Source organism: Pan troglodytes, chromosome 13 (assembly GCF_028858775.2).
Source record: "Pan troglodytes isolate AG18354 chromosome 13, NHGRI_mPanTro3-v2.0_pri, whole genome shotgun sequence".
Classification (NCBI taxonomy): Eukaryota; Metazoa; Chordata; class Mammalia; order Primates; family Hominidae; genus Pan; species Pan troglodytes.
The window spans coordinates 67819088-67840838 of record NC_072411.2 but is presented as its reverse complement, the minus strand read 5'-3'; the positions used below and the strand labels follow the sequence as shown (position 1 = coordinate 67840838).

General features: G+C 36.9%; 1 protein-coding gene across 1 annotated transcript in view; it reads left to right on the top strand.

The window, feature by feature from the left end:
* LOC134807986 (uncharacterized) overlaps positions 1-21751 on the top strand; it is a 37635-nt gene that overhangs the window by 10981 nt on the left and 4903 nt on the right. The gene's annotated exons all lie outside the window — the stretch shown is intronic.

Below are 21751 nucleotides of genomic sequence, written 5' to 3'. Positions count from 1 at the left end.
AGCCCCAGGTGTCTTTAAATCAAAATAATCAGTACGCCAAAGGGACATATTTTGGGGTGGAATGTCCTGAACTCCTTCAGTATTATCTCATTTGTTTTAAAAAATGTGTATGCCTAATGTCTATCTATATAAATGTCTGAAAGGATGTTCATGAACATTTTCATAGTGGTATTCTTTGGGTACCTAGAAATATAGGTGGGTTGCATTGGGTTTAAACAATTTTTTAATGAATTCCCCTATTTTGTTTTGCTACAAGTAGGCTTTTTTTTTAAATCAGAAAGAAAGAATAAGTTATTTTCATTTAAAAATACATATGGAAAATTAATTACTCTTTAAGTTCCCTACAAATAGTTTCAATAAAGAGTTTACCCTATTCTTGATATATCTAAATTAATTATTTGGTAAAAATAGCTAAACAGCTTTCAAATCATAAAGCAATAGTCTTGGAAGCAGCTCCAAGATATTGCCCTGATCTTTGAGCAAGATAATAATTAAGTTAAATACTTTTATATATTTTTCCATGGGGATATATTTAGGGGCAGTGTTGGGAGTATAATTAAAAGGCCAACCGTAAATCTTAAATGGAAACAGCAATGCCTTTTGGGCAGAGGCAGTAACTGCTTTCATACACTGAGTGAATATCACTAATGAGAACATTTTATTACATGTGCACAATGGAAGTCAAAATCTCACTGTTCTATGAACACATTATGAAATAAAGTATGCCGACCTGTCAGAAACCCTAGGAATACAAATGTGAGTTTTAAGTTTCTTAAGTAAGACAAAAGTGCAAAAGTTTTGACTGTACCATACACATACTTTCTGCTCATCAGCGGAAGTTAGCACAACTTGATTAGAAAAATTGACCAGAGAGAAACTGGAATATCTAGAACCTAAAGAAAGATTGTATTCACCTGCAAAGCTCAGACTCATTGAAATACAAATGAAGTGGATTTCTCAGAGCTTTCAGAGTCCCTCATGTTAGTTCCTAGTTTTATCCAATTTCCTTGCCCGGCAGTAAATATGGATTGCTTTTGTAAAAATTTTTACTTTTATACTAATTGTTATTGCTCTTATTAGTGAGGACAAGTAGCTTGGATTAGGTCCAATTTAAGGTCTGTGGAAATTAGTTTGGTTTCCTTCCAGACCAAGCCAATGAAAATAACTGGTTCCATTCATTTATTAGTCTAGATAAACAGAGCCAGTTTTATTCTGGGCATAATGCTTATCTGTGTGACTGACCTGCACTGAAGCAGAGGGGAAGACAGAAACCATGAAAGGCAGAAACTGAAAAGTTGGCCTCTTTTCCCAGGAGCTAATTGTGTTCCAGAGCAAAGAGAAATATTACGCAGAAGAGCTGATGTTAAGAGCAACAGGCTGTCCGGTGTTTTGACCTTTGATAGGGAAAGGTCAAAGTAATTACTGATTAAAGTAATTTTACAGAGTATTCTGCAAGAACAGTTTTTCTTAGTTTGTACTCAGCTTAAAGATACACAGGAATGCAAATGAAATTACTCACTAAGGCACTGCTCCCTATTTGAAAACAATACTTCTCTCTTTCCCAAACTGTATGAAACATATTTCCTTTCAAAATTAGATTACCACTTTCTTTTATTTTGAGATCTTTAAAATAATTCTACAAGTTCTTGAACTACTCAGAAATGAACTTGTAATAAAATCAAGATTGGGAAATACTGTTTTATTACTTTGAGCATTAATTTAATGATTGCATATTACTTAGCCTCTAACTAGCCACTATGGAATTGACCAAAAATGGCTTACCTCCAGTAGTTATTCTTTCTTTAATTAAATAATTTTTAATAAAAATATATTAGCATGGTAAAAATCACATAATACAAAGGACAAGCAATGAAAAGTGTGCCTGCTGTGTAGTCCAGATTCCCATCCAGAAATAATCATTATTTGTACTTTCTTGCTGATCTTTTCAGAAATGTTCCATGCCTACATAGCATTCATGTGTACTAAATAAATATACAAAGCACAGATAAATATTTATGTCTCACAAATGGAAATCTTCCTTATACCTATTCTATACTTTTCTTTCTTTCTTTCTTTTGTTTGTATTTGTGATTTAATTTAAAAACATGTCCTGGAGATCATTCCAAATAAGCTCACATAGATCTATATTATTCTTTTTAATGACTGAATAATATTAATTATATGGATATATCATAAATTAACTAGTTCTCTTTTGAAGGACAGTTGGGCTGTTACCTGCTTTTTTTCCCTATAAACAATGCTTCAAAAAAATAATAAACTTTCAGATATATATGTCTTTGCACATATGTATAAGTATGCATAAGTAGAATAAAATTCCAGAAGTGAAATTGCTCGGTCAAAGTCTCTCTGCTTCATTTTGAAAGCTCCCTGGGTAATAAATTTGACAAAATTTTGCCTTCATTGGAATAACTTCACAATGAAAATATTAAAAAGCCAAGAAGCTCACTGTATAAGATAGAAACAGTGAGGGGCATTGATTTGAGGTCAATAATATACTCATTTTTGCATGTTCAGTGCATTTTAAAAAATCAGCATATCGATGCAGCTAAACCAAAGAGAAAGGTTCTCCACAAGCTTATGCCCCTTTAAAACACATGCAACTTTCAGTTCCTGAAAGAATTTGTCACCAAGTTGTGAAGAAGATACCTTCTAGAGCATTTAAAATTAAATTCTCCAGTAATTTAGTTGAGATCTGCAAGTCTCTATTGCCTGCCCACTCTTTGCTAAGCCCACATAAACTGAAGAAAAAAAAAAGGATTCTCTACTATCCATGTACTGTAGGGACATGGGAGTGAGAGAAAGCAACTGAACAAAGAGTTTAATGAAAGAGCCCTATTTGGGGCCTAGTTTTGGTGTAACTTGGAAAATTATTTATCACATTTCTGATATAACATAACCTTGTTTCATATGAGGTGATTTCTATTATATCACTTATCATGGGACAAAACTCTGTTATATAACGGGTGATGTAAGGAAAGTCATATTTCTCTAGCACGTTGTAGGTATCAATAAATGTATTTTGAAGGAAAAGAGGAAGGAGGAAGTTAAGGACAAAAGGACACAAAAAACAAAAACAGTCTCCAGCATGCATCATCCAAAAATATTTCCTTCATGTCTTATTCATCTTTGTGTCTCCATCGTTCATGTGATGTCCCCAAGTACACATCTTCCATCTCTCTTGACTGCTTTGCTTTTTCTGTAACATGCACACACACACACACTTTTTGCCCTTTCATGCTTCTATGCCTTTGCAACCATTGTTGGTTTCATCACGGAAGGCATTCCCTGCACTAATCCACCCAGCAATAGTCTACCTAATCTTGCATTGCTGACTCAACGATCATTACCTCTCCTTTCAATCTGGAAGGTACACCCATGCCTTCCTCTAGGATCGCATGCTCCTAGGGGATATCTCTTCATTTTTTGAAGAGATGGGGTCTTGCTATCATGCTCAGGCCATGATGAGAAGGCCGTGTCTCTATTATAGTTTTTTTTTTCTTCCTGATCCCTTATTCTTCTGAACTATCAGTTGGACATATCTGATCTTTCTTGCAATATTTATTACATACCATCTTTATTATGATTACTTGTGAGTGTCACTTATGACTAGGCTATAATTTCTTTCATGTCTTCCCTAAAAATACAAGGAACATATATATTTCTTACAATGTTTATCACAGTGCACTATAATAAAAAAATAGCATCTACTATCCAGGTAATATGGTAATTTAATGGCTTATATTGTATCACTAAACACTTGGTAATAATAGCAAATGGTTATAGGGCTTACCATGTGTAGTCACTTATTAAAGTACTTTATATCATTAACCTGTCTGTTTAATTTACAACTACTGAGAGGTCAGTTTACTATTATCATTTCTATTTTCAGATGTGGAAACTGAGGTACTGATAAATTCAATAATTTGCCCAAGTTTAATAGCTAAGTGTTAGCACCAGACTTCAAACTGAGGCAGTTTGGCTTCAGAGTCCATGCTCTAAGTCATTATACAAGACTGCCTTAAGGCCTGAGGAGATGTATACCTCAACGCTTTGGGCTAAACATCACAATTCCTATTTTAGAGTGGAGGCTTAGAGAAGCAAAATAACTTATTCACAGTCACCACAGCTCATTGGTGAAGATGGGTTCAAAATTATTTTTAACTCTCAAATCCATACGTTTTCTACTGCCTATGCTTCAACTGGAATCAAAGTTCTACTTCTCCCTCAGGCAAGGCTCAGGTCACAGTTTGTATTTTTCAGCAGAAGTTTTTGCCTGCCCAGCATCTGTTTCCCCCAAGCACACTGCTATTTCTTCAAGGATCTATCCCCTGTCACTCTCAGTCCACAGAGGCAGCATAAGATTTCTATTGCCCTTATGTTTACATATCTTCTAGCCAGCAGGATTTGAAGCTCCTGAGAACAGGGATTCCTCCCAACTTCCTCCTTGTCCTCCTTCCTTCCTTCTTCTCCTCCTTCTTCTCCTTCATTAGGGTGAATCTTATGCATGATACATAGTAGGAGTTGAAAATATTCATTGAATGAATTGCTTGCACATGGTACTTGCTCACTCGATGTTTGTGGGATTGAACTGTTTGTCAAATTCCATAGCAAATAAAATGGGGCTCACCAAAATGTTAGACTGTCAGTAGGCAGAGAGAGAGATTAAGTATCATATATGCCCCAGGAATCCTCTACTTCCTTGTACCATTCAAGGACAAGAGTATTTGAGGCACTGGAGGTTTCTGAGGCAGTTTTTATGGGAGGGACCACATAGAATACTTAAGCATAATCTAACCTGTTAGTCATAAAGGAGCGCATACTGACAGATTCCTCATCTTAAAGGGGGGAAAAAACACAACATTCTCCGGATAGAGCAGTAAAGGGATTATGATACCTGTGTCGATGGCAAAAATCAAGTAATTCCTATGCAGTCTTGGACTGAATCAGATTAAGACATTTAGAGTTTCTAAATAGTAAAGAAGATTACAATGTCCATCCACCTTCTACCCTTCCAAAAATATAGTTAAACAAAGAAACCAAACAAAACAAACTCTAAGCCAAAAACAAATATAACAAAGTCCTGTGAAATTCCCATTTTTTCCACTGATAACTTTTTTAAAAAGCATCATATATCTATGTTCTTCCCAAAAAAATGTTTATAGGAGACTTCCCTGCTGTGTCCTAAATATGTTCTTGATTGATTTTTCTTTTGCATAGTTTTGTGCTGCCTCTAAGATGAAAAGCAATGGTGGTGTAAGTGCTGACACAGTCATGAAAAGGTAGCCTCTCAGATTATGTCCTCTGTTGCTGCACAGTGACCCTGACTTCAGACTTACTGGTCTACATAGATCGTCTATTTCTAGAATACTATTCTATTCTATTCAATACTATAACAGACATTCACTTTCCTTGTTCAAAAACCGCCAGTTATTTCCCATTATCCACAACAATATTGCCCTGAGTATTTTCTGAAGAAAGCAGTTGTAATTTTCCTAATATTCCTAATTTTGCACTGCATCTGCAGTACAGAAAAAGTGCTTTGAGGTCGCTCCTGTATGGGCCACTCTATCTCATTCATTGGGGATATCATATTACACTTATTATCATATAAAGGCCCTAATGGGTAAAGAAGGTGAACACAATGGTAATATTGGAGTCCCAAACATTTGGCTTTGAGATACCGTATTTATCAGGAAATGAGATAGAAATGAAGAAGGCAAGTGTAAATGAGGAAGTTAGACAAGATGCAAATAATTATATTACCATTATTCTCAGTACCACACTCTAGTTCCTGCTTCTAATTAAAGAACCTCATATTTCAATCAGTTACTGTCCACACTGCTGAGCCTAGTTTAGGATGATTATATTTTTGACTCTGCATAACATAAAGTTGTAGGAGTGGAGGTGAAAAAGTTCAAGGGAGAGGGGTATGGAAAAGGAAGTATTTACCAAGAGAAAATTTAGCATAGGTCTGCATTACTTCCTTGTGCAGCCATTGATACTTCTTGTTCTGCTGGTTTTAGTCTAAGTTTTCCATTTTATATCTCTATTTGCTGAAAGACAACAAGAGGAAAGCTGGGCCTGGAAAAGAATTGGCCCACAAGATAGTTTTAATAATGGCTAATATTTTGAGTGCTTACAATTTGCAGTCACAGTGCTAAGACTTTGATCATCTGACTAAACCCAGTGCTCATGATGTAGGCACTATTGTTAACCTAAGTTTACAAATGAGGAAATGGAAGCTTAGATTGGTTAAGAAAAAAATAAAACTAACCAAGGCACACAGCTGTGCTTTAATCACTATTCTAAAATGACAAATGAATGATGTGAGTATAATAACCTGAGATGAGACAATGGCTGAGTAAAAAGGGTCTTGGCCTAGGAATAAAAGGGCTCAGTTTTTCATCTGCCTCGATTATGGGGTTATTGTGAAAAATCAGCTAATGTCTCTTTTAAGGCCTCTGTAAATGTACACGAACCAAAAACACAATGCATTACTCTAGTACACATAAGACAGAATGGTTTGAGAATTGTGAAAATCCCATCAGAAAACTAAAATTGAGGGAGTCCACACTTAATATTAGAGGGAGAAAGATGGCTATATGACTATTTGATTAGGTATTCTGATGTTTGGGAAGTTGGGGCAGACAGAGGAGGATGGGCCCAAGATGCTTTGTAGGAAAGCAAAAAAGCAAAAGAGGAAATACCAAATGAGGATGAGTAGGTGTTGGCTAGCATAGCATGGAGATGTTTAGACAAAAAAAAAAAAAAAAAAAGGAAAAAGCAGCAGAAGGAGACAGAGACACCTAAAGCCCAATTCCAAACTAGAGAAACAAGGAAGTGGATTTTTCTCTGGCTGCTGGATTGTCTATGTTTGCCACTGTGGCTGCTGAAACAAATGCTAACCTACTTGGTCTTCTGCATATTTGTTTTATGGATGCACGGGCCATCTATGTTCCGTCTATAGGCTTCGCTTGCTTTGCTTTTCTTTCCTCTCTTTGTCTCTTTCTTCCTTTCTTTCTTTCCTCTCTTCTTCTTCCTCCCTCCTTCTCTCCTTCCTTTTCTTCCCTTCCTTCCCTTCCCTTCCTTCCCTCCCTTCCCTCCCTTCCCTTTCCTTTCCTTTCGTTTCCTTCCTTCCCTTCCCTTCCCTTTCCTTTCGTTTCCTTCCTTCCTTCCTTCGTTCTTTCCCTCCTTCCCTCCTTGGAAGCTCATGAAGTTGAATTTGAGATTTTTGCCAATTATCTTAAACCAGTGGTCTTCAAATTTAGTAAGAATTGGAATCCCTGAGATTTGTTTGCCAGATTTAGCAATTAAAAGTACAGGATACTCCATTTAATTTGAATTTCAGATAAATAATAATTTTTTTTTAGTATAAGTATGTTCCAAATATTGCATGGGACAGACATATTTATACTAAAAATTATTCATTGTTTATCTGAAATTCAAATTTAACTGGATGTCCTATAATTTATCTGGCACCTCTAGCTGGGGGAAGCTTGTTAAAATACAGATTTACTAGTTTCATCTTCTAACTCTGTCAGTTAGTCTGAAATGGAGCCACGTGGGCCTCCAGGTGATTCCAGTGCAGCTTGTTCTTGGACAACACCTTGAGAGATACTGGTCAAGCTCGGATGATGCTGACTTGAGGATGAAACATTTCAGGAGGAGAGAAGGACACCTGGGAGAGAGGAGGGAGCTATGCATAACCATGGTAAACCCAGGGATGCTAGAGGACCTGGTCCTTGAGTAAGACCAGAAATAGCTCTGAGTGCTAGGACCCCAGTATGGTAACAAAAGAAGACATTGATTGAGCCCCACTGTTGTCATTTAATCCTCTCAACAACCACATGAGAAAGATAACTCTTATTGTCTGTATCTCATTAGATGAGGAAATAAGAGCTCAGGATTAATTAACTTGTCAAAGGTCGTATAGGTAGTACTGAGTGGAATCAGGGTTTGATCCAAGACTGGTTATTTCCAAAGTCCACATTCTGAGCCAGTCCTATGAAAAAATAGTAGGCTTGAGGAGTTTTGTCAATACAACCATGTATATATATTGCTAAGTTACCTAAAGTATAGTCAGGGATGTGACATTTGCCCTCTGGAAGTGCTCAAACATCTCTACATTCTAATATATAACAGGCAAAGTGCCTGGGCATTTGTGAAAAGCCTAAAGATTTAAGCTACTAAAATATTTGGAGACTGATTAGTTGAGATATTGTTTAAGGAAAGCTTTTTTTGTCTAGAAGGCTCAGCCACATCGCCAAACCCATCATCCTAAAGGAAAGTATGTCAAGGGACCACTTCCTTTGGAGAATAGACCAACAATTCTCTCACCAGTTGACTCGAGACAGCTGAAAAGGCTCAAGAGAATGTCAGATAAGACCACTAGATACAGGGAACAGGTCAGTGGAGGAATTGGAGCCAATTAGACTAGAAGAAAGACAGCTCGAAGAAAACATGGCTAAGGATTCCTAACATTTGTAGAGCTGGTAAAGAGAAAAGGCAATGGGGAAGGAGGGATATGACTTGGAAAAGGATTTGACTCAATAACTATGTGGTACATTGCACTGTTATTCCAGATATTTACTGCTGTTCTCTGGGTTGTCTTGCTCCTGGCCCTGTCCTTCTCTGTGGGATGATTCCATGTGATGCATGTTGGCTAATGACATGTGGAAGCTCTAATGGCCAGTATACGATCCTCCAGGACCTCTTTTCCTCTGCCATGAGATCAGAAATGTCCCAGAGAGGGGCTTCTCCCTCAGCCAGGATCCCAGATGGATATCTATATATACCGGAGCCAAGCTGATTTGATAGGCACATAATGTTAGCCAAAAAAAAAAAAAAAAAAAAAGAAAGCCTCTGTTGTATTAGAGCTGACACTTTAGGGCTGTTTGTTACTGCAGAACAGCTTAGCTATCCTGACTGGTGAAATAAGAAACCACGCTCTAAAGTCAAAGTTGTCTAAGCATGGAAAGGACTACTTGAGGAAGTGTTAGGTTCCATGGACTGGAAGTACTCGATATAGCTATACTACCAGTTTGGAAGATGTTAAAGAAAAACAAAAACAAAAACAAAAAAATGTCCTGGAGAGAGGTGGATTGAAATTTTGGCTGAGTAGTTGGATCTTAATCTCTTCTCCATACCTGAGAGTCTATGCTCTGTTAATGGAAGATACAAGTAGGTACAAACTGAACAAGACAAATTGTGTGGATCCATGCTTTCAACTCCCTTGAAGAAGAGGAACACAGTGACATTAGGGTAGATTAGTATCAATTTGTGGTTACTGAAACTTATACTTGTTTGAGAACAGGCTTCTGCAATGTAACTAAAAGGAAAGTTAAATATTTATATGGTTTGAGATTAACCATAAAAGACCTTCGGGGAGGATTAGAACACAAGAATAGCTAGGGAAAGTGCAATTTGGTCACTACCATGAGCCTCTCCCCAGAACGCTGCTAACTGTTAGTTGTGCAGTGCCAAGCCACACACTTGGCCAGAGATCAGAGAAGACAGGGTTACAGGGTGGGATACCACCATTCCATCAGATCCACAGTGCCCAGAGAAATATCTGGGTAGTATTCATTCTCTTCTTCTCTCTCCTCTTTCCTGTTTATTCCCTTCATAATCCTGAGCTTTCACCCCTTCTTCCCTTTCATTCACCTCTCACTCTTAACTTCATCTCTCTTAATAATCTAGTGTCTCATTATTTTCTCATCTGTCCATGATCTGACCTTGTTCCCATTGATTCATCCACATAAGTCACCAGTGAGAAAGCTAGGAATGAAAAAGCATAAAAACAAAGCAGAATTATAAGAGGGAAGATTTTATTCATAAAATGAATTAATCAGCATGTAGTGGTATGTGCATTATGTGCAAGCATGGCTTGGGGAGAAAAAGAGATCTTGTCCAAACTTCAGCTCCACTGCTTATGCCCTGGGTGGCCTTGAATGAATTTCTTAGCCTCTCAGTGTTCTCTGTTTTCTAACACTTAAGATGAGGCTAATAACTACCTAGCAGTGTTGTTGTGAAGATTAGATAAAGTACGTTATACCATTATCACATAATAGACACCAGATAAAAGGTTGCTATTATAGATTACGTAACATTTTAGTTCAGTTTGGATCTGTGTTCACCACTTCTTATTTCAGCTTAAATGCATTAAAAGCTGGACCATTTTCTGTTGGTATTTTTTCAGTGTCTACAATTTTGCTGGGCATAGGAAGGTTTAATAAGTATTCTAATACATGGAGCAAAAATTGACTTCTGGGAATATTCTATATTATTTTTAACATATAAATAAATAATGGTCTAAATGCTTATCTTCCCGCAAATTTATATGTTGAAGCCCTAACCTCTAGTGTGATGGTATTTGAATGTGGAACCTTTGGGGGGTGCTCAGGTTTAGATCAGGACATGAGGGTGAAGTCCCTATGATGGAATTAGTGGCCTTATAAGAAGAGAAGAGAGGCCAGAGAACTGTCTCTCCACCATACAAGGACACAGCAAGGGCCCTAAGAGGTGATCATTTAAACTACCTAGTGCATCATATTTTGCTATAGTAGTCTAAACTGACCAAGAATATGTATATTTATAATCTCTTTCTAGTTTTGTGCTCAATAGCACCCCCATATTAGAAAAATTGAGTGAAATTTGGGGATACTGCCTTAGTGTATAGAATTTGTAGTGTCAAAGATTTTTCTTATGATCTGAGTCCTATACACAAAGAAGACAACAGGCACAATCCCAGCCTTTAATAATTTTACATTCAAATGAACTAGGGCATTTAGGCAGATCCTTTCTGTCCCCTACCAAATATTCATTCCTCTGTGTCCTTTGCTACTAGAATTTAAGATTTTGTTTGAATTGTCAATATGCCTTTTCCTAGGCAATGTCTCACAATGGTGCCAAAAATGAGAATCTTGTTTTCTGCTTTTCCACTCTTTGAAATTTGTGGCCTTGAGATGTAAGGAGTCGCCACTAGGAGAACTTCCCGGAAAGCTTTTGCTTTTCTGACAAAAGGAGACAGATACAGCCAGCAGCCCCTCCCTCCATCCTGCCCTCGCTTGAGCATTCAAGTATTACTGGGCAATAGCAGCCATTTTGTGACCCTGATATGACACCCACCAGGAAGGAAACCCAACACATAGAAGATAGTGAACAGAAATATAAAAAGACAAGACAGTGATTGATTATAGTGTTGAATAACTGAAAGAAAGGCAGCAACCACCTACTTCTTGACTCGTTACATGAGAAAATAAACCTGACACTATGTTATATATTTCAAATCATAGCCAAATACATTTTTAATAAATACCAGATAAAAGGATAATGTATAGCAGAATTTCTGCTGCTGTGAAATTTCAGGACAAGTAAACAATAGGGTTAAATATCATTTGCATGGAAACAATGAAAAAGGGAAACGTGTTTCTGAGATGCTTTTTCTTTTGTTGTTGTTGTTTGTTTTTGAGATGGAGTCTCACTGTGTCACCCAGTTTGGAGTGCAGTGGTCCCATCTTGGTTCGCTGCAGCCTCTGCCTCCCAAGTTCAAGCAATTTTCCTGCCTCAGCCTTCCAGGTAGCTGGGATTACAGGCATGCACCACCATGCCTGTCTAATTTTTGTATTTTTAGTGGAGACGGGGTTTCACCATGTAGGCCAGGCTGGTCTAGAACTCCTGAACTCAAGTGATCTGCTTGCGTCCGCCTCCCAAAGTGCTGGGATTACAGGAATAAGCCACCGCACCAGCCCTAAGAAGCTTTTTCTATTATAAGGACACAATTTATGTGAGCAAATATAGTCTTCACCCTGCTAAGAAATGATAAGTAGAGAACAGCTGTCAGTGGTATTTTATTAAAAAATTTTTGATTTTCAATATTTAGAATATTCTTAAAGTAGATATATTAGGGAACATAAAACTTTATATTTTAATCCTAAAAGGAGAAGAAAAAATGTAATACATACATTTCAAAACATAAACAGGGAATGCTAGATGGATATGGCTATCTGATGATGAAAGAAAGTTATTTTAGGGACACTTTTTATAGTAAATATTAGTTATGTGATGTTGGCAATTAACATATACAGTTTTTACCAGCTGTCACCACATTTGTCAATATCATATGTTGCAATGCTTAAAGGAAACTAAGCATCAATATATTATATTTAAATTTTTTTTTAATTTGGCTGTAGTCTGATTTCTTATTTCTAACTAGTCATCCCTTTACCCTCATATCAGTTTATGTCCCCCTGCTAATTTGATTGTTTTGGAGTGCTTACCTTACTGCTAATTTCTACTGGGACATTATTTACCTCAGGATTAATTCAGTAATCTTCCATACTTTTTAGTTTCATAAATCTCTGAGTTTTATGTTTCTGTGAAAAACCTTTAATACAAGCAGGTCTTACCTACAATTTTTTTTTTCATGCAAGTGTTTGATTATAGTTGGGCAGTTTGTATACCTTTCTTGTTGACTTCTTTTAAAATTGGCCTTTCTGTATTTGTAATACTTCTTTGGTCATTACAAAGTTTTCCAACTCAACACTTTGTGACTTGCTATGCTCAGAGGGATCAGAGCCAAGTACAGATGTACCAAAGACATTTCTTTAACATGTTTATCTACCTAGTTGCAGTAGCAGTTTAGATTGTGCAACTAACTGATGTTTAAATGTGTTAGTCTTTCTGAAATTTGTCCCACAGAGTTATGACATAGAAGGATATGCATTAAATGATCAAATAGCAACCTTAATAGTAATTGAAATAAATTTTCTAAATTACCTTTAAATGATATTAGACTCTAATAGTAATAGAATCTAAAATTATTCTAAAATAAAATATTTACTTTAAAAAAAGGTAATAGAGGAAATGTAAACCAAACCATCAAAGTCTTTTCTACTCAGAGGCTTTGCTTCTGTTTCATGCAGGGCCATCACATTCTTAGTCATAGTGAAAATTAGCCTCTTTCTCCCCATCAACTTGTAGGATCTATGAGGGCAGGAAATGGACTGGTCTTGTTCACCTCAATATTCCCATCATCTGTCACAGTGCCAGGCACATACTGACACCCCACAAATAGTTTTTGAATGAATGATATCATTCCTTACTTCAAAACTTCAATAGTTTCCCATTGTTTAATAATTTGGTACAAATTCATCAAAGAGTATAAAGAGTGCCCAGTCTCTAGGCAGTTTTTATACATGCCCTGTCCCAGCCCAGCCAGAATAAAACAAGTCATGCCTACAACATACCTTAAGCTTTTTGGCATAAAGCATGCTTTGTGCAAAATCCTGATTTTCCACTTCACTCTTCCCCAAAAGATTCACCTTACCTTCTTTATAAGGACTCTTTTTGTCCCACTTAGCCAACAGGATTTCTTTCTTCCATGCATTGCCAGAATATGTTTCTTATGGCTATTGACATATTTTGCTTGTGATTATACGTATCTTTGTTAATGTCTATCCCCTCGATCTACATTGTAAGCTCCTTGAGGAAAGGGTGAATGAGTCCTTACTTTACTTCCCATGGCATAGTGTATACAGCAGGCATTTCATTCAGGCATGAATGTATGTACCTGGTGCTTATATATGTTTGGACCATCAGAGTTCATACATATGAGAAGAAAGGTACTAATGAAAGACGTATCTTATTAGAGTTGAATAGTATAGTAAGCACATAGCTTCTACATCAGCTGGCATGAACTGAATCCTCACTCTGCTGCTCACTAGCTTTGTTGCCTTGGGTAATTCACACAAATCTTCTAAAACTCAATCTCCTCATCTGCGACATGATAGTAATATTACCTACCTGAAAAGCTTTTGTACAAATTAGAGTATGTAAAATTATTGGTACGTATAATAAGCAATCATTAATATTCCATTGATATTTTTATTATTATTTGAGGTATGATTTTTGATTTTTTTAATGGTGGATGCTTCCTTTGTGATACTGGATTATAGATTAGAAAAGCATCTCTGTGCTGAGTATTTCTCCATCAACAAAGCAATAACAATAGCCAAATAATTTAGGGCCCAATATATTTTGCTTAGAAAACTCAGAAAATTTTTGCAATTCTCTATTTAATTTGTAATATAAACCTATGATATGTTTCTTATCATAGTACTTACTGCCCAATAATTTCTCATTAGGTTAATATCAATGATTGCTCATACATACACTAGGTTACTTATTTAGTATTGATAAAGCATATTAATGAGTGCACTGCACCATTAAAATGAACACGTAACGAAGTACCTAAACCACTTTATCTTAAATGCAAGATAGAGTCTTACAGATTTCCGGTTCTCATGGAAGACCAACAGGGGCCCACACATTAAAAACAGCAGAGTGCAAGAGCTGGGAGGGTACCACTCTAGGAACATTTTAAAATAATATTACCATTTGCTTGGTTCTAATTTAAATAATTTGGAGTTCTTATAACATTGGTAAATTTTGAAAAGTAGGATATTTACACAAAGAGAGTATAAAAGAAATAATTTTTTGGAATTTTGCAATGCATTTCTTTTAAGGGACATCACATTCTTATAGGCCTTCACTGATTAAAGAAACTTTATTAGATAAAAATGAGAAGCATGTGCTTCTGGTAGTATTGTACCTAGAGGATTTTAGTTAAGTCAAGTCTGAACTTTTAGAGCATTTGAAATATACTTAGTTGGATAGTTAACGGATCCTCTTCAACTTAAAGTAGATGCTTGTTATAAGAGAAAAAATGTACAAAAAGAGTTACAGAGTAGACAAAAATATCTTAAATTCTTTTCCAGTGTTCCAACTCTGATGATTTTTAGGAGTTATAGCTGAAGAAGTATCGTTCATCCCTAAAATTGGTTTCTTGCATAACACATTATTTTGAATGTCACCAGTCAGCCCTTGGGCTTCTTTAAAAGACCAAAGACCAAGATTGAAAACAGAGTGAATGCATATTTTAGCCCTATAAATGAAGACATCAGAAGTGTAATAGAAGGCATATGAAAGATAAATACATTTGTTTTTCCATCTGCTAAGATTAAAACTGGCCAGGCGCGGTGGCTCACGCCTGTAATCCCAGCACTTTGGGAGGCCGAGACGGGCGGATCACGAGGTCAGGAGATTGAGACCATCCTGGCTAACACAGTGAAACACCGTCTGTACTAAAAATACAAAAAAATTAGCCGGGCGTGGTGGCGGGCGCCTGTAGTCCCAGCTACTCGGGAGGCTGAGGCAGGAGAATGGCGTGAACCCGGGAGGCGGAGCTTGCAGTGAGCTGATATCACGCCACTGCACTCCAGCCTGGGCTACAGAGCGAGACTCTGTCCCCAAAAAAAAAAAAAAAAAAAAAAATACAACTAAAACATTCTTCCCATTTTTTCCTTAATATTTTGTTTCCTGGCAACAAATGACAAAAATTCCCAATCAACCACATCTTTCACAATTCTAGGTTTTCTGAAAAAGCCAGCACTAATACTATTATTTAGATTTTTAGTATATAAAATCATTTTCAGAAAAGGAGTAATGTATATTAAAAGGCTATATCTCTATATCGTGTATGTGTGTGTGCCTGTGTGTGTGTGAGAGAGAGATAAATTAGTAAAGAAGCATGCCATTAAAACCATAAGGGTGCGTTATATAAGCACTTCGGAAAATAATTGGCATTATCTGGTAAATTTGCTACTACCCAGCAATTTCACTGTTAGTTATTTTTCCAAGAGAAGATCTTTCGCATGCTCTTTAACCAGAAGGAGAGTATAAAAATGTTCTTAGCAGCACTATTTGTAATCTCTCTCACACATAAACATGCACCTAGAGATTTTTCAAATGTTCATCAAGAGCAGAATGGATTAACATAATACGGTGTGAAAGTTAATTAATTACAGCTACATGCAACAACATGTACGAATCTCATGTACCCAATTTTGGGCAAAAAAATCAAGTAGCAAAATAATATCCATACACTTCATTAATGTACAAAGCTGTAAAAACCATGAAATTAACCAGTATTTTGTTTAGGCATATGCAGTAAACCTCTAAAGAAAAACAAGGAAATGATTGAACACAAAATTCAAAATTAGGAGGGGACAGGATCTGAGAGGGTTCCATGACAGATACAAAAATATTATTTTTCTTTAAGTAAGTAGTAGGTACATAGCTGTTTATTGTATTATGATTCCTTATGTATTGCATGTATTTAGTAAGTGCTCCTTTGAAACTACTCAATATTTGGTAAAAGTATAAAACAAAGGGTGTTAATATTTATTGCCATTATTCTATCTAAGCAAAATATTTTAAAAGTAATATAATCCTTCAGTGTTTCATAACTCATCCACTTGTGTGTGGTCTGGAACATTATTTAATGATTTCTATGATATAATGGCAGTGTTTAATTGCTGTTTTAAAAAAAAAGATAAGATGGCAAAACTGGTAAGACCAGTTCATCGTGGTCTGTGAGGCTGCAAAAAGTCAAATTCCATAAAGCAAACTGACAGGCTGTCTCAGGTCTATTGTGTTTCACAAGATGCAGAAAGGAAAAGTTACTGTGAAATTACTTTTATAATCGAGATATTATAAAATATTTTTATTTATGAGGATTCTCTTCTTATTTTGATCTACCTTTTCATGAAATAATTTCATATACTTTTAGAATGACTCTTTAAATGCCTCTGAAATTCCACATATCTAGTGGTTTGTATGTATTTCAATACAATTAAATGATAAAACAGTTCTTGTTTTGATGTTAAATTTATTGTATCTTCTCATTTCACACTTTTGCTTCTGTCAAGAAATTGCTTTAGTTAAGAATCATTGGTCCAAAAGTCTTTCACTCTCAACTAAAGTTTATGGAGAGACTTAAAGGAGAGACCCTTATTTTTACATCAATATATCAATTTGGAAGAATTTTATTTATTTTTTTCTAGTTATAATTTAATGGACCAAATTATACTATTAATATTATAAAGAATTACTTAGGATCATTTTAAAAATGATCCAAATCATTTTGGATATGTTTTAAAAATAACACATACGGCTGAGTGTGATAGGCTCATGCATGTAATTCCAGCACTTTTGGAGGCCGAGGCCAGCAGATTGCTTGAGTCCAGGAGTTCGAGACTAGCCTGGGCAACATTTAGTAGAAACACTGTCTGTACTAAAAATACAAAAATTAGCTGGGCGTGGTGGCCACTTGGGAGGCAGGAGAATTGCTTGAACCCAGAAGGCAGAGGTTGCTGTGAGCCAAGATCACATCACTGCACTCCAGCCTGGGCAACAGAGTGAGACTCTGTCTCAAAATAAATAAATAAATAAATAGAAATAAAAATACCACATACCAAGTTATTATACAATTATACAAAAATTGTTACAATTTTTAAAAGAAACCTCATTATACTTAAAGTTATAAAGTACCCAAATGAACAAACAATGTTCCTATTCTTAAATGAAGCATTGTGTCGACCCGATTTTGTACTCCCTTTTTCCTCTGAGTTATCTAGAGTTTCCTGTGTTCCTCAATGTTTTGATTATAGAAATCAGTGTGTTTGCTTTTTGGTATGACACTGTTTCATAGCATCTTATATTTGAAGGAATCTCTACATGAAGTGAAATTAACAATTTTGGCTTTATTATATTTGAAAATATCGTAAAAATTTATACATGAAAACAAAGTCTTCTATTGCTTAATACTTCCACATGTTACTCCTATATGAATGGAACAAAAACTGGGACAGTAGAAATTGTTTATGAATGCCAAAGGGCAAGCTAACCATGACAAATTATTCACCCTTGGATTCAAGGTAAAATTATTTTACAACTTCTATGATGTAGTTTATAGAGCATGGGTTTTTGAGTCTGGCAGACCTGCTTTTACATTTCAGCTCTTTAGCTATGCATCTTTGAGCTTGTCACTGAGGTCTTCTCACCTGTTACGTAGGGTTTTCCGGAGACTAAATGAGATAATGTAGGAATAATTCCTGGCACAGAGTTAATACTCAGTAAATGTCCTCCCAGCTCCCACATCCCAGCTCAAAGCGGGGAGTAAGATTTTCTCAGTGTAAGAATGTCAGGCCATTGCAAAGGACAACAAGCTACTTCCTTATCATCCAAAGCACTTTCCAGTGTTTTATGTGCAATAAACCACAGACCTCTGGAACCCTGCCCTGTTGTCTCCTCCCACACACTTCATAGATATTTTCCTATGCATCTCTTGTATCCTTGGGGTTTAGGACAAGTGAGAGAAATAGTTGTCTCAGGGAATAGAAAAACTTACAGTGAAGGAAGGAGATGGAAATTAACAAGCGTCATCATCATCATCATCAGAAAAAGATTTTATAAAACATAAGTTGTGAATAACATGCTTCCTACATGAAATGTCAAAATAATAGAAAAATGCTATCATGCAGTTTTCTAAGGTAAAAGACCAAAGGAAAACCTACTGAGGCAGAACATTCAGCAGGTATTTCCTTTGTATCGATTTTGTGCGATAATTATCACTATGGAAGGCTTTATAGTGGGTGCCAGTTTCTGAAGACAGAACCAGGTATATAAGAAACTTAATCTAACATTATTTTCCTATGTCTATACCTGAGGTTATTTTTTCCCTTAAATCCCTGTTACACCATGTGACAATAGCTAAATCTCAGTAAAATCAGGGACTTTTCCTGTTTCACTGGAGATGCAGCTAACTCCATGGATCCTATCTAGCATAAGGTATGGGATGGGAGTGGTAGGATGCATTTGTATGAGAAAATTAGGCCATTGTAGGTATCCAGGCTTTCATGTTCTGACACTACACCCTGGTCCCAATGTCAGCGGCTGAAGACAATGGGCCCTTTGATTATGGTCTACATGGTATATTTTTGTTTTGTATTATTACACAAGGCTTAAGTTTTACCAGTTCTTTGTGTTTCATCTAATATAAGGACTTTTTAAAAATAAAGGACCAGATAGTAAATGTTTTAGGCTTTGTGTACCATATGATCTCTGTCACAACTACCCAACTCTGCTATTGTAGTGTCAAAGCAGCCATAGACAATAGGTAAATGTATGGGTTTGCCTCTCTTCCAATAAAAACTAATTTACAAAAACATGTGGATCTAAACCATTCTCACCTGCACTGAAAAACCGCTTCTGGGCGCTCTGCATCTTTCTGGGGCACATGAGGGCTGTGGGACTGCTTAAGACCTGTCTGCCTCAGGACCCTCTTTAGAAATGTTTTCTGTTCTTACTTAACATTGGGCAAGGAATAACTCTGGGGTCTTACCAATCTCCAAGGTAGGGCCTATGACCCTAGCTTCACTTTTGTTGGTGAGTCCTCTCACCAGTCTGGTTTCAAAGGTCAAGACGCAGTACTAAACATCCTACTCTATGTAAATGGCGGTCCATGTAGTTGTGCAATATGGTATTCCAGCATGGTGAGAGGCTACAGGGCTTTTACTCAGGTACATTGTCAATATCCACCTCCGACCCACGATCTTACCCCTGACTCTCTTCTCCTTTCTCCAGTCAGCACCAATCAAGATTTGAGGTGGAAATAGAAAACTGGCTCAGACGAGAACATATTCTTCAAAATATGTGGTTTTTGGTATGGTTTTGTACAGAGTCCTTCAAGGCTTAGACTTCTAAAATTCCAATACATTTGAGCTTTTGCATCGCAAAAGCTTTCTCGGTATGAACAGGAAGAGTACAAAGGATGTACAAATGCAAAAAAGTGCTTATGTTCATGTTAAGAGACCAAACTTAGGTGAAACAGTTAAAACACTCTTTCAAAACTTACTGGCTTAAGACAACAACAAATTAGTATTTCTCATGATTCTGTGGGTTGACCAGGTGATTCTTCTGCTGGTATTTGCTTGGGTCCATCACCAGGTTGCATTGAGCTGGCAGGTGGCTGGGGGCTGTGCTCAGTGAGATCATCTGGGAAGCTGAGCCTCTCACTCCACATGGCCTTTCGCCCCAGACTTCTTCATGGTGTGGTGATCTCAGGGCAACATTCCAAGAGAGTGAAAGCAGAAAGTGAAAAATCTCTTTAAGACTTAGATCTGGAAGTCACGCAACATCACTTCCACCATATTTGATTGGTCAAAGAAAGTCGCACAGCTACTCTAGGTGAAAAGGTGAAGAAGAGGACTTTACCTTTGATGAGAAGAGCAGCAAGTCACATTCCAAAATGACACGCCTATTGGAGAGGGAGAAATTTGTAGCCGTGTTTTACAATTCAATACCAACTTTCTGTGAATCAAATACACAATGGATCTTCATGAAGGCTATGATTTTTACTAGAAAGTTTAGATAGTTATGCCAAACCTGTACAGAGTTTGCAGTGAGAAGAGAAGGAGAGACAAAGAAATTGGATGTTGCTCCTGGTTTAGCTTCTCTGCTTCCTGTACATTCTCAGGAGTGAAGCCACTTCTTTAAATCTTGGGGGGAATGTATCCCCAAAGATTCTCCTTGGGCGTTCAGAAGATGTCCCACATGGATGACTTTTTTTTTGCCTTCTACTCTTCCCCTGTCCACCTTTAAAAAAATCATTTTCTAAGCCCTTTAACCCCTTCCCTACTACAATATCCCCATCCTCACTCCGTTTTTATATGTTGTACACTAACTCTTCCAATAGAAACAAGCTTCCTTCTCTTGCAGTGACTTGACTTTTTGTATGCAACCCCAAATGTCAGCTGCCTGTCAGGGACTCCTGTCCCTGAAGCTTTGCAGAGGGGAGAAAGGGAATGTAATCTTAGGGTCTGTTGACTTACTTGGGAATGGAGAATTGGCATATTCTGATTTTGTGATTGGATGTAGGAAAGGAGTATGGTGATGGGATTCTACCTTGGGCAGCAAATGCCTTTTCTCCTGGTAAATAAAAAGTAAAATATATAAATATACAGAAAAAGTGTAATTTCCTTCAAAATTCCCCTTCTAACATGCATAAAAATTATTTCTCTTTTTACCTTAATAACCAAATGCTATTCCTTTTGGCCTGTTACCTCAAACCTAATATGCTAAAAGAGCATCCTCATCCTCTACGGCTTGAATTCCTTAACAAATTATTATAACTTATCTGGCAACAAATTATATCAAACCCAGGTACCATCTCTCCACAACTCTCCCTTATTGGAGTAAAGAGAGAGGTGAGGGCCAAGGGAGGAAGGAAATTTACTTTATGCCAATGCATTGGAATTAAGAAATATCAAGGTGATTTGAACTGATCCAGGAGGCTTGTATTAGTCTTGTTCTTATGCTGCTAATAAAGACATACCCAAGACTGGGTAACTTATAAAGGAAAAAGGTTTAATTGACTCACAGTTCCACATGGCTGGGGAAGCCTCACAATTATAGCAGAAGGCGAATGAGGAGCAAAGTCACGTCTTACATGGTGGCAGGTAAGAAGAACTTGTGTAGGGGAACTCCAATTTATAAAACCATCAGATCTCATGAGACTTATTCACTACCACAAGAGCAGTATGAGGGAAACCACCACCGTGATTCAATTATCTCCACCTGGTCCAATCCTTGACATGTGGGGATTATTATAATTCAAGGTGAGATTTGGGTGGGGACACAGCCAAACCATATCAAGACTCCATGGGAGACTAGGGTCTTCAGTTGGGCTGGAGGGGATTTGGAGAGGGGGAAGAAAATCATATTAGAAGATACAAAGACTTTCACAGGTGGGAAACTGACTGTGGCATGATCAGAGGAAAATAAGAGATCTGAGTTTTTTTAAAAAATAAGTGGCGTATTCTATTTCCAT